The sequence below is a fragment of the Heterocephalus glaber genome, unplaced genomic scaffold, assembly GCF_053883595.1.
Source record: "Heterocephalus glaber isolate CG9 unplaced genomic scaffold, H.glaber_assembly_v1.0 deba00001532, whole genome shotgun sequence".
NCBI classification, from domain to species: domain Eukaryota; kingdom Metazoa; phylum Chordata; class Mammalia; order Rodentia; family Bathyergidae; genus Heterocephalus; species Heterocephalus glaber.
Window position 1 is genome coordinate 9,592,416 of NW_028258330.1, and position 13,667 is coordinate 9,606,082.

Sequence of the window (13,667 nt, forward strand, 5' to 3'; positions counted from 1 at the left end):
TTATCAGACAATAGTGCAATTAAACTGGAGATCAATAGCATAAGAAACTGCAAAACCTCCACAAACACATGGAAATTGAATAACAGTCTCCTGAACAACCAATGGGTCACAGAGGAAATTAATGAAGAAATTAGACAGTTTCTACAATTAAATGACAATGCAAACACAACATACAAAAATCTATGGGACACAATGAAAGCAGTTCTATGAGGGAAATTCATGGTAGTGAATATCCATACTAGGAAAACAGAGCAAGCTCAAATAAACAACCTAATGCTGAACATTAAGCTCCTAGAAAAAGAAAAGCATAACAAACCCAAAGCTCATACAAGAGAGGAAATTATAAAGATCAGAGCAGAAATCAATGCCATGGAGACTAAGAGAACAATACAAAAAAAATCAGTGAATCAAAGAGTTGGTTCTTTGAAAGAATAAATAAAATTGATAAACTTTTAGGCAACCTTAACAAAAAAAAGGAAAGAAAAGGCTCAAATCCATGCAATTAAGAATGAAAAAGGTGAAATCACAACAGATACAGCAGAAATCCAGAGGATCATCAATACCTACTTTGAAAACCTGTACTCTAGTAAAATGGAAAACACAGAAGAAATGGACAGATTCCTAGATACACAGGAATTACCAATGAAAAATGAAGAAGATACAAAAATTCTAAACACCCCAATTACAATTAGTGAAATTGAAAACATAATTAAAAATTTACCAACAAAGAAAACCCCAGGACTTGATGGCTTCACTGCTGAATTCTAAGAGAAAAACTATTGTCACTACTCTTTAAACTCTTCAATGAAATTGAAAGGAAAAAAATACTTCCAAATTCATTCCTGGAAGCAAGTGTTACTTTGATTCCAAAAGCAGAGAAAGACCCAACCTAAAAAGAGAAGTACAGGTCAATCTCCCTAATGAACATAGATGCAAAAATCCTCAATAAGATACTTGCAAACAGAATACAGAGGGTCATCAAGAAGATCATACACCCTGACCAAGTCGGATTTATCCCAGGGATGCAAGGATGGTTCAACATCCATAAATCAATAAATGTAATACACTATATTAACAGAACCAAGGACAAAAACTACATGATCATCTCAATAGATGCAGAAAAAGCATTTGACAAAATCCAACACCCATTCATGATAAAAACCCTATAGAAAATTGGAATAGATTGTCGTTATCTCAACCTGATAAAAGGTATCTATGAAAAACCAACAACCAACATCATAGTAAATGGTCAAAAATTGAAAATCTTCATGTGAAATCAGGAACAAGACAAGGATGTCTGCTATCACCACTCCTGTTCAATATAGTTTTGGAAACATTAACCACAGTGATTAGACAAGAGAAAGAAATAAAAGCAACAAAGATAGGAAAGGAAGAAGTTAAACTGTCATTTTTTGCCGACAATACATAGAATACCCAAAAAACTCTGCCAGAACACTTCTAGACTTAATTGACAGATTCAGTAGAGTAGGTGGATACAAGGTTAATACTCAAAAATTAATAGCCTTCTTGTACACAAATAACAGACTCACTGAGAAAGAAATCAGGGAAACAATTCCTTTCACAATAGCATCAAAAAAATGAAATATCTAGGAATCAGTCTAACAAAGGAAGCAAAAGACCTCTACACTGAAAACTACAGCACCATAAAAAAAGAGATTGAAGAGGATATAAGAACATGGAAAGCTATTCCCTGTTCCTGGGTAGGAAGAACCAATACAGTAAAAATGGCTATACTTTCAAAACTGCTATAGAGGTTCAATGCAAAACTGATTAAAATCCTAACAGTATATTTCACAGAACTAGAAAAAAAATCCAAAAATTCATTTGGAAGAAGAGACCTGGAATAGCAAAAGCAATTCTAGGCAACAGAGACATGGCTGGCGGTATCACAGTTTCCGACTTGAAACTGTACTACAAAGCCACTGTGATAAAAACAGCATGGTACTGGCAAAGAAACAGACCTGAGGATCAGTGGAATAGATTGGAAGATGCAGAAACAACTCCATACATACTCAGCCACCTCATCTTTGACAAAGGCACCAACCAGCCTCACTGGAGGAAAGATAGCCTCTTTAATAAGTGGTGTTGGAAAAACTGGATTTCAACCTGTGAAAGATTAAAACTAGACCCATACCTATCAACATGCACTAAATAAAGATTGAAGTGGATTAAAGATCTAAATATTAAAACAGAAACACTAAACTTGCTGGAAGATAAGTTAGGTAGAACTCTTGAGGACCTTGGCATAGGAAAAGACTTTATGAACAAATCCTCAGTAGCACGAGAACACAGAGAATCAACAATTGGGATCTCATCTTTTTAAAAAGCTTCTGCACAGCAAGAGAAATCATCAACAGAGCTAACAGACAACCTACAATGCGGGAAAAAATTTTTTACCAGCTGTTCCTCAGACAAAGGTCTACTATCTAAAATATACAAAGAACTCAAAAAAAATCAAACCCCCCAAATATAAAGACCCAATTCAAAAATGGGCATTTGCAATGAACAGACATTTCTCAGACAAAGAAGTAAAAGCAGCAAATAAACATATGAAAAAATGTTCAACATCACTCGTCATTGGAGAGATGCAGATGAAAACAACACTGAGATGCCACCTCACCCCAGAAAGAATGGCTGCTCTCAAGAAATCAACCAACAACAAATGCTGGCAGTATTGTTGGGAGAAAGGAGTCCTTCTTCACTGTTGGTGGGAGTGCAGACTGGTGCAACCACTGTGGAAATCAATATGCAGAAAGCTCAAAATATGAAGATTAGAGTTCCCGTTTGACCCAGGTGTTCCCCTGCTGGGTATCTTCCCAAAAGAATTAAAAGAATCATACCACAGTGACATATGCACACCCATGTTTATAGTGGCACAGTTTGTAGTAGCTAAAACTTGGAAGCATCCCGATTGCCCATCAACTGGAGACTGGATAAAGAAGATGTGGATTTTTAAAAAATAAAGTGGAGTACTACTCAGCCATAAAGAATGAGAAACTAGAGACATTTATAGCTAAGTGGATGCACATTGAGTTGATACTTTTAAGTGAAATAAATAGGACAAACCTGTAAATACTGAACAGTTTCTCCAGTATGAAAAACTAAAAGTTTAAATAAGGATTGAAATGTATAATTGATAATTGAAATAGGAGGAAAAGGTCTAAAGGAGTAGGGTAGTGGGAGGGCGAGGGGAAAGGAAAGAAGGGAAAAGAAAAAAACACGAGAAAAGGAAAAAATGGAAACAAAGTCTTTGTAAATAGGGGTGGAGGGGGTGAAGGGTGGGCAGGGAAATGGGGAAAAAATAAGAACCAAGATACATCATGTAAAGGTACAAGATCCTAATGATGAATGTAAATGTATTGTATACCTAAAATGTACCAATAAACTTAATTTAAAAAAAAGAAATGCAAATTCTCAGATTCCATCCCAGACCAAATGAATCAGAACATTGGAGATGAGGGGCCAGTAATCTGTTTTTATAGCCCTTCTAGGCAATTCTGATTTACACTCAAACTTGGTAACCACTGCCGTGTATCATCTTCTTTGCCTATTGAAGAACATAGCTCCAGCAATCCTCCCCTCTTGCTCTTATACCTTTAGTTTTTCCCTCCCCATTTGACCATCTCATCAGCATATTTATTCATGCTATTATTTTCCTTTCTTTCTTTTTGTTTTTCTTTTCTCACTATGTAATTCAGGCTGGCCTTGAAGTACGTTGCCCAGGCAATCCTCCTGCCTCAGCTTCCTGAGTGCTGGGATTAAAGGTGTGTCCCACCTTATTTTTCCTATAGTAAAATAGGCAATGTATTGACTTCACTTCTCTTGCTATAGCTTATTCTTTGCTTTACTGTAGTTCTGACAATATTCTTCAAACAATTGTCTGTTTTCCTTCCAATATCCTTTACATTTATTTAAATTCGGCTTTGACAACAGAATTCTAAGAAATGGTTCCAGTCCAGGTTAACCAATGACATTTATGCTGCTAAATCTAAGGTACAATTCTCAGTTTGTATCTTACTCCATCGCTGTCTTCCTGCAGACACTTCTTCATGGGTTTCAGGACTCCACACTCTACTGGTTTTCCTCCTACCCCAACTCTTTCTTGGCATTCCTTGTGTGCTCTTGTATTTTCTTGGGCTACATGCCAAGTACCACAGAGCTGAATTTTTGAACAAGGCCATCTCATTTTTATTCTCATGACTTTAAATGTGAACTATACGCTTATGACTCCCAAATACACATTTCCAATGGTAAATGTCCTCTGAACCCTAGATTCAGATATCCCACTACCTCCTTATGTCTCTACCTGGATATCTATTAGATATGTCAAAGTAAACACAGTCCAGTTTGACCTGCTCTGACTTTTCCTCACCACACAGAGATTTTTTTCATCCATATTCTTCTACATTTCAATAGATTTTAAAATGCTATCTTTCCAGATGCTAAGCTGGAGGAACTTTCTTTTTTTTTTTTTTTTTTGTACCAGGCATCAAACTCCCTTGTGCTTGTGAGGCAGGCAGCAGCACCACTGAGCTAAATCCCCGGCTGATTCATTTTTTTGGCTTTATCTCTATGACACAGTACATGTTCAGCCCAGCTGGAAATCACATTTGCTCTATGCTCAAAATACACACGGAATCTAACCACTTCTTCCTACTGCCCTGCCTGGCCCAAGCCACCATCCACTGTCACTTAGATTACTGAAACCATCTTATGAAGGGTGCCCTTGTCCTCTTCATTGCTTTTCTGCATCAATTCTCAGCAACTAGGGAAAATTATTAAAACATTATAAGATGATATTACATGTAATGTCTTTCTATTTCATTTAGAGTCAACATCAAAGTCCTCCCAGTCAGTTGCACCTCCCCTTCATCCACTGGCCCTTTCCTCCTTGCTCCAGCTACATCAAACTTGGTACTCCTTGAACCCTCCAGGCTTGCTCTTGGCTCAGGGCCCTTAAACAGCAGGTTTCCAATATTTGAAATGACTGGATCCCCCAACTCTTCCATGTTTTTCCTCAAATGTCACTTTTAAAAGTGAGGTTTCCTTGATTGAACTTGGAGCACCCCTACTCCATCTTGCATATCTTGCTTTTTTTTTTCTCATTGCATTCATCATCTTCAACCTACTATTCATGGATGGGCTCAGTCTCTTCCTGTTGCTATAAGAAAATACAGTACACTGGGAAATTTATAAATAACATGAATCTATTTCTTGTGGTTCTGGAGACTAGGAAGTCTGAGACCAAGGTGCTGGCAGATTTGATGTCTACTGAGGGCTGGCTTTTTGCTTCTAAGATCATGCTTTGTTGCAGCATCTTACATAGTGGACGCCAGAAAGCAAGGGGGCAAATGGGCCAGACAGCTCTCTGAACCTTCTTTCATAATGGCATTAATCCCTTTCAAGAGGGCAGAACTCTCATGATTTAATCACTTCTGAAAAGGCCCCACCTCTTAGTATCACCCCTTAGGGGTTAAGCTCCAAAATATGAAATTTGGAGGGACATACACATAACCTATCTAGTTTATTGCCACCCTTCCCTTCCCAGTATATATAAGCACAGATGTCTTTGTCATGGATGAATCCCTAGCAACTTGTGCAGTTCCTGGCACATGGTCAGCACTCAATAAATATTTGTTATTGTTCAAATGAATGAATAAATGAATAAGTGAGTGCATGAATAAACGCATATGGAGTTCTTTTGGACCTCGGTGATACTGACAGCATCACTCCATGTCTTTGATCTTAATGTATCTTGTCCAGAAGTGTTGGTACATTTCCCTTAGTTTTCATAAGATCATCTGGATTTCATTTTTTTACTGCTATCACCATGGAACATCAGATCTTCAAAGTCTCAAATTAAACAATATGAAAATGGAAATGGAAGCAGAAAAGAAAGCTGGATACCCCACAGTGTAACTTGCAAGTTACATTGTAACTTGTAACTTCTAAGCTTGAAAATATTCACTAATGTTGGTCTTAGTTTTGTACTATGGCCAGAAGAAAACAATGGCACTTGGAATATGATTGCAGTAGAGTTCAAATACAGAAGACTGTGGAGACAGCCAAAAAGAATGGCAAGACATTTCAAATACGGGTAGGGAAATAAAAACTGGGTGGATGGCAAATAGATTATTCCTCCAACACATGAGAAGATTCTGTGGTTTCTTCAGATGAAGCAATGAACCTGGGAAGCAGATGGAATACCTATTTTCTATTGCTGCTGTAACAGATTACCACAAACTCAGTGGCTATTTTACAATTCTGGAGTATGAGATGGGTCTCATTAAACTATAATCAAGGTGTTGGTGGGAGTGTGGTTCTTTCCAGAGGCTCTTTCCATACCCTAGTGAAAATCTATTTTCTTGCCTTTTCCAGCTTCTATATGCTGCTCTCATTCCTTGGCTCATGGCCGCTTCCATCTTCAAGGCCAGCAATAGCCTTTCAAGGATTTCTTACAGTCTATTACCCTGAAACTGATACTTTTGATTCCCTCTTTTGTATTCAAGGGTGCTTTTATTTACATTATACTCACATGAGTAATCTAGGATGACCTCCCTGCTGTATTTTAAATCACCTGAAGCCAGTTGCAGTGGTGCAAATCTGCATCTTATCTACTCAGGAGGCTAAGGTATAGAAGGATTTTGACTACAAGGCCAGCATGAGCAACCAGTGAGATGAGATGCTATCTCAAAGCAAAACAAAATGATCATATGAATGGCAATCTTAATTCTATCTGCAACTTTATCCCTTTGGCCATTGCTATAGTTTGGATCTTAAGTATCCCCTCAAAGATCCATACAGTAAAGACCTGCTTCCCAGTGTAGTCCTATTGAGAGCTGGTGGAACCTTTGGGGGAGACAGTCATTTAGGTCATTGGGGGCATCGTCTCAAAGAGGTAGTGGGACTCCAGCTCCGACCTCCTGTGGTTTGTTTTTTGGCAATGAAGTAAGTGGTTTTGTTCCATCTCCTGTTCCCTCATGATGTGCTATCCCACCATGGGCCTAAAAGCAACAGGCTAACAAAGGATAGAATGAAACCTCCAGAACTGTACACCAAAACAAACTCACTCTTTCTCTTTCTTTTTCTTCTTTTTCTCTTTCCTTCCTTTCTTCTTTCTTTCCTTCCTTCCCTTCCCTGCCTTCCTTCCTTCCTTTCTTCTTTCTTCCTTTCTTTCCTTCTTTCCTTTTTCTTTTCTTTCTTTTTTGTAAGCTGATTATCTCAGGTAGTTATGACAGTGACAAAGAACTAACACAGCCACGTAAAACAGTATATTCATAAGTTCTGGGGATTTGGACATGGAAATCTTTGGAAGATCATTATTCTGCCTACCATAGATAGTACCTAAATCAGAACAGTTTTTTAAGAAATAGATTCTAGGGCAAAAGAAAATTTTCTTTATCCAGGCTTTGTGCAGCAATTCAAAGTGCTGAGCATCCAGGGGCTGTGAAAAAAATGGAGCATTTGATATACCTTGATTAGAAGTGAGGCAGTGTCCATGGCAAATAGTAAATATTTATTGGATCAATGATTCAAAAAGCAGAATGGGAACAGAAGTGATTTTACTGGCAGCTTTTTGCATGAGTGTTTATGATCTCTTGGGGCAAATAAAACCACTTCCACAAATACTTTTCTATCTCTCATTATGTTTGATATTAACAAGTTTAGCAATAAGTGATAGCAAAGAAAGTAATATTACTAATTGAATAGTAATGGTTAAGAGTTTCTCCATGATTGTTGTTGGACTCAAGAAAATTTATGAATATTTTTCTACTGGCCTACTTTAGTTGGTTTGGATGACTTACCAAACTTTCCAATTGATCTTTATTAGGTTTCTCTCTTTCCCAGCTTCCATGAGTGTTGGTTAATAATGCCTGAATGGACACTGCAGTGCATGAAGGAATTCACACACTTTTCATTGGTAACACCCTTCCCTAGATTCTCAAATTATCCCTGACAGAAGATAATGTGGGGTCTGTGTCTGAGGACTGTCATTTCCACATTCCTAGAGGTTCACATTTCTCCAAGCCTAGACTGTGTCTAGTATATACTAAGCCTTCAAAAATATTTCTTGATTGATAGATTAGGTTAAATTATCTGTGGAATGAATAGATTAGAGCAGATGGACTTCATCTGGGGTTTTACATGAGCCTCTTCAGAATCAGGTCCTGAGATAAGGATTTGACACAAGTAGTATGTTAAGGAAGGACTTCTGGGAGAAACAGATAAATGAATAGGGGAGACAATAAAGGGAAGAGGAAGAATACAAGTAAGGGAATGATTTCAGGGAGAGGCCCAGGCTCTGCCCAATCCCAAGGTATGCTCTAGAATCTGATTTTACCTCCAAGTTTGTATTTCCTTGTTGGTAGAGAGATGGACATTTATATTTTAATGGCAGTCATTGGTTGGCCAAAGTTTCCCTTTAGGCGTCTGTGAACTTGTAGGCACTTCCAATTCTCAACAAAGTGGGCAAAATGACTCCAAAAACCCCAGGTATGGCCTCCAAAGAGTCATAGCTTCTGGCTACTAATAAAAACGCAGAAGCCAAGTGAGGCATAGGAATCTTTATAGTTTGGATCTTAAATGTTCACCAAAGGCCCATGTGCTCAAGGCTTGGTTAATAGCCTGTGGTGCTATTGGCAGGTGGTGGAACTGTTAAGACAGGGAGCCACCTGGAAGGAAGTTAAGTAAGTGCCCTTAAGAGGATTGTGGAACTCTAGCCTCTTTCTTTCTTCTCATACCTGGCCATTAAATGAATGGGGCTCCTCCAGCCTGTGGTCCCACCATGATATATTGTGCTGCTCATTGTCCAAAGCAATGCACCTAATTAATCATGAACCTGAAGTCTCCAAAACTGTAGCCAAAGTAAACTTCTTTTGAAGTTGATTAATCTAAGGTATTTGTTATAGTAACTGAAAGTTGACAGAGAAATGGTCAAAGGGTCCTAAGGAGATCTAAGTGGAGCCTTAACAGTGTCCACCATAGTTTTTTCCAGCTCTACATTTGTAGAAATATTGCTGTAAAAGGATGATGTGTCAGTATTTGTATATGCAAAATTTCACATTTTGAGAATTCTGAATGACAGACACCCCGTATTTGAGACACATTTTTTTTGTTTTTTGGTACTGGGGGTTGAACTTGGGACCTTGCACTTACGAGGGAGATACATTCATTTTTAGTAAATATGGCTCTGCTCCCACGAAATATTTTTTTCTCAGTGGTAAATCAGGCTTTAAATGATCATGTTATATATAATTTCTGCTTTTAAATATTTCCATTTGGTTGCTTCTAGGAATAGTTTGGACTTTTCTGGTCCAATTCTGTTATACTTGTAGAAATGGACTTAAAAAATGCAGTTGACCAAGACGAGATCCAAATGTCCTCCTGATCAGTTATGGTATTAATTTGGTTTAATATTGATGTTTTGGACATTATTCATGACATGGCTCAGAAAACCATAAAAATAAAATTTGAAGCATGTGTTCTCTAGTTCATTTCTGAACAAATATCTCAACAATTAAAGAAAAAAGTTACTGAAAGTAAAAGAAACCAAAGAGGCATATCTCATGATCTTGGAACCACTGGGGGCAGAATGGTCCCTCAGAAGATTAAGACATTTCACTTATAAAGTTATAAGTTAATCTGGTTTCTACTGAGGGCAGGTCAAAAAGGCACTTGAAAGCAATCCAAAGTGTTGGTTTTGGATCATTTTAATGCTAAAACACATATTTAAGCCATTTACACAAGATAAACTAACAATTTTTTGGCCAACAGCCTGCCCATTATGGTGTTAAAAGAGAAGCATAAGAAACCCTAAGTTGTTTGGGATGTAATTTGAGCCTGTTCTTTGGACCAAAGAAATTCATGAAAGATCAACATGTTCTTATTTAGGACCAGCTTGTTTCTGTGGGTCTATGGGGCTTCTGTGTGTCAAAATTACTCTTAGAGCTGTTTATTTTTGTCTACAGAGCAACTGGCAGGATACTGAGTTACTACTAGGTCAGTAGAAGCACAAAATACTGTAGATGTACGAATTTAACTCACCTAGCAATTGCAATGACTGATAAAAGGATACTGATAAAAATGATGATCACAATGAAGAGAAAATGGGAGATACTTTGCCAAGCTTCTTTCTATTAGTAGAACACCCCAAGATCTTCGTACTTGCTTTTCCCTCTACCCAAAACTTGTACCTCCAGATCTTGACATGGCAGATTCTTTTCTGCATTAAGATATAATCCAATTGTCACCTCTTCTATGTCACTTTCCCTGGCCTGGTCTAATAATGTTTTCCCTGAAACATATATATGCTGTATGACATTACTATTTTATTTTCTTCCTAGCACTCATTACTAACAAAAATTATGTTAACCACTTGTGTTTTTACTCCTTTCCTTGGATCTCCTGTAAGCTCATCACTATCATTCAGAGAAGGCTCTAACTCACAGCTCAACCTTCCTTCCCTTTCCTTTCCTTTCTGCATTCTGTACCATGAAGGTCTTCACACATGCCTGGGGACAAGTTCCACTCAAAACACTGCTTTGCTTTTGAAAGTCGAGGTATGGTGCAAAAGCAAGAGAACTGGTTACAATCTACTTTGAAATTTACTTTAAAAAATTAGGTGAGTTTATGAATGTACAAAGAAATGGTTAAGTACATGTGTGATAAATCAAGTGCAGTTAAATGTAAATAGTAGAATCTAGGTGTTAGCTGTAAGGTATGCTATGATCTAAAATGTGTCCTACAAAGTTTGTGTATTGGAAACTCAACTGCTGATGAACAGGGCTAAGATGTGGGACCTTTAAGAGGTGACTTGTAATAAAGACTCCACCCTTATGAATAGATTAATGCTGTTACCCAGGGAGCGGGCTCCTGCTAAAAGGATGAGTTCAGCTCTCCATCTCCTGCACACAGTCATTTACCCTTCTGCCTTTCTGCCACACAATGACACAGCAAGAAGGACCTTCCTAGACGTGACTCCTCAGTCTTAGACTTTACAGTATATAGAACCATGAAACAAATACATTTCTGTTCCTTATGAGTTACCCACTCTCAGGTATTCTGTTATAAAATCATAAAATGAACTAAAGACAAGGATCTTGCTTTTTAAAATTTTCAAGTTTTCTGCACATTTGAAAATTTCCAAGGTTGGATAAAACATGAAGATAAAGGAAATGGAGGTCAGATGTGGTGGCATATGCCTGTAATCTCAGCACTTGGGAGGCTGAGGCAGGAGGATCACTGTGAGTTTGAGGCCAGCCTGACCTACATAGTGAGTTCAAGGCCAGCGAAACTACATAGCGAGACCCTGTCTCAAAAGAAAAAAAAAAAAGATTTGGCAGTTAGAACTCTATGACTGAGACCCAGCTCTGCTACTCACTAGACACCTGGGCAAATCTGAACACTGTGGGATCCAGTTTCCTGATAGTACTTAAAGAAGTTTAATCATGTGATAGACTCTTGGTTGAAAGTAACAGTAAACTATCTCCTCAAATTATATGTAGATATGGGGGGGATTATCATACATAACTAGATAAATGGAAAATTGAAATTCCTCTCCATCTTTTTGCTCTGCTTCTTTTAACACATTTGCCTTAGTTTTCCTAATTTCAGATGGGCTTTGTGTAATAGGAAAGGCAATGTCCACAGACAAGACTTCTTTCTGATTTAGTAAACCCACATATGACAGAATATATTCTCTCCAAAACTCCTAATATAAGACTTCAAAAAACAAAGTGAATTGGCCTGGCATGAGTCACGAACAGAGACTAGGTCTGGATCACCTGCTCATGCTTGGGTTGGGTGCTCCAGAGTGTGGAAGATCCAGCAAAGCCACAGAAAATGGGTTAGGGATCATTCCTCACCACCCAAAGGACTGTTATTACCAGGGAAATAAGAGGATGGAGAGATCAGAAAACAGATGCTTTCTACTCTTGGGCTAAGGAATCTTCTAATGGTACTACTTAAGTGCTAATCAGACTGCTATGTATATAATACATGCTCAGAAAATATTTTTTGGAGGAAAGAAAGGTTATGTATAAAATCTATAAAAATGGCAAATTATTTAAATATTAGTAATGGAAAAGTTGTTTAGATCTGCGGAGTCTAATCCTTCATTTTAAACATAAAGGAAAATGGCACACAAAGAGGTGGGGGACATTCCCAAGGACACATGGTTACTTCTAGAACTTGAGCATTGAAGCTCTCTCACCCTGCCTCTTTAAGACTCCTCAATGAATTCTTATTTCAAACAGATCTATCTGCCTTCAACTTTCAACAGATTAACCATCAGCTAATGTCATGGGCATCCTGATAACAAAGAAAATAGAAGCAAAAATTATAAAGCAAAGGAAAAAAAGGGAAAATCCATCCTTATCTAATTGGTATTCTAATGAGTTCATCCTTGGAACCAACACATTCAAGTTCTCCTAAAAGAGAAGAAGACAGCTATTGGCTTCTCCCAGTCAAGCTTGTTGATAAAAGCTTGTTTATACAGCTGGATGAGTCCCACAGGAGCCTGACTGAAAACATTTTTCAGTGAGCAGGCTGATGGCTGGCAACAGCTGGGAACATCTGTTTCTCATTAGAGAAGCTAGACTATGATACTGCTGTCCTCTGACCTTCCCTGGGGATCAGCTTCCCTGGGGGCCTCGGTGTGTTCTTGAGTCTCAAGGTGCTGATAGCCATTTCACATTAACACATCCGAAGGGTACCCATCAGTTTGAAAGGTTACAGTATGGGGTTTGGAAGTAAAGCTTGGAATCCAGGTTGGGTGGTTGAAGTTATTTGTGTTCAGCTCCTAAGCACACTTTAATTCTGTAGTAAGAACTGTCAGAAATAACGGCTCATTCAGTTTCCCCCTTTCCTTCCTTTCATCTTTCCTTCTTTTTAGCTAAGCCCTTGAGATCAGGAGATCTCTGAAATAAAAACATTTTGTTAACTCTTGATAGATGCTAGCCAGAAAAAATGACAAGGGCCCATCAGCAGCAAGGCTAGATAGCAGGTAGAAAAAGAGAAGTTGCTTCTGAATTGGTTGGTTCAACTGTCCAGAAAGTATACAAATGAACACAGTAAGATGGTGCTGGTAGTAATGGGATTTAAGTCAATGTTAGTTTCCCCTGAAGCTGAGTAACTTCCCTTATCTTTTTGTCCCTCTATCTGCTAGTATTAGTAATTAAATTCAGGACATTTCAGAATTTTTTTTTTCATCAAGAATAATATTGCATTGCTGGGGATTTAGCTCAGTGGTCCTGCCGCCTGCCTCGATAGCGCAAGGTCAAAGAATAGTATTGCAGAGATTGCGAACCATTTCTGTAGAAAAGCAGAATAATGCTGCTCCTAACTTCTCTACAGCAGTTAGTCATGTTGGCTGGCATCTTGAAAAATGTCTTGAGTCCTTTGAAACTTTCACAGTAACCAAAAACAGTACCTGGATATGAGATGTCACCCTTAGTTTAGGCTTCTTTTAATAGACCTCGAGATAGGAACTTAGGTGCAAGAAGTTTTTTGGGAGGTGGCTGGAGGAAGTAAGAATGAGAGACTATAAAGAGTAAGGCATAGAGAAAGGAAAAGCCAATGTCAAGATGTGGCATTGACTGTGCAGGGCTCAATAATCTGGGAACTCTGAGAAGTGCCTCTCAGAACTG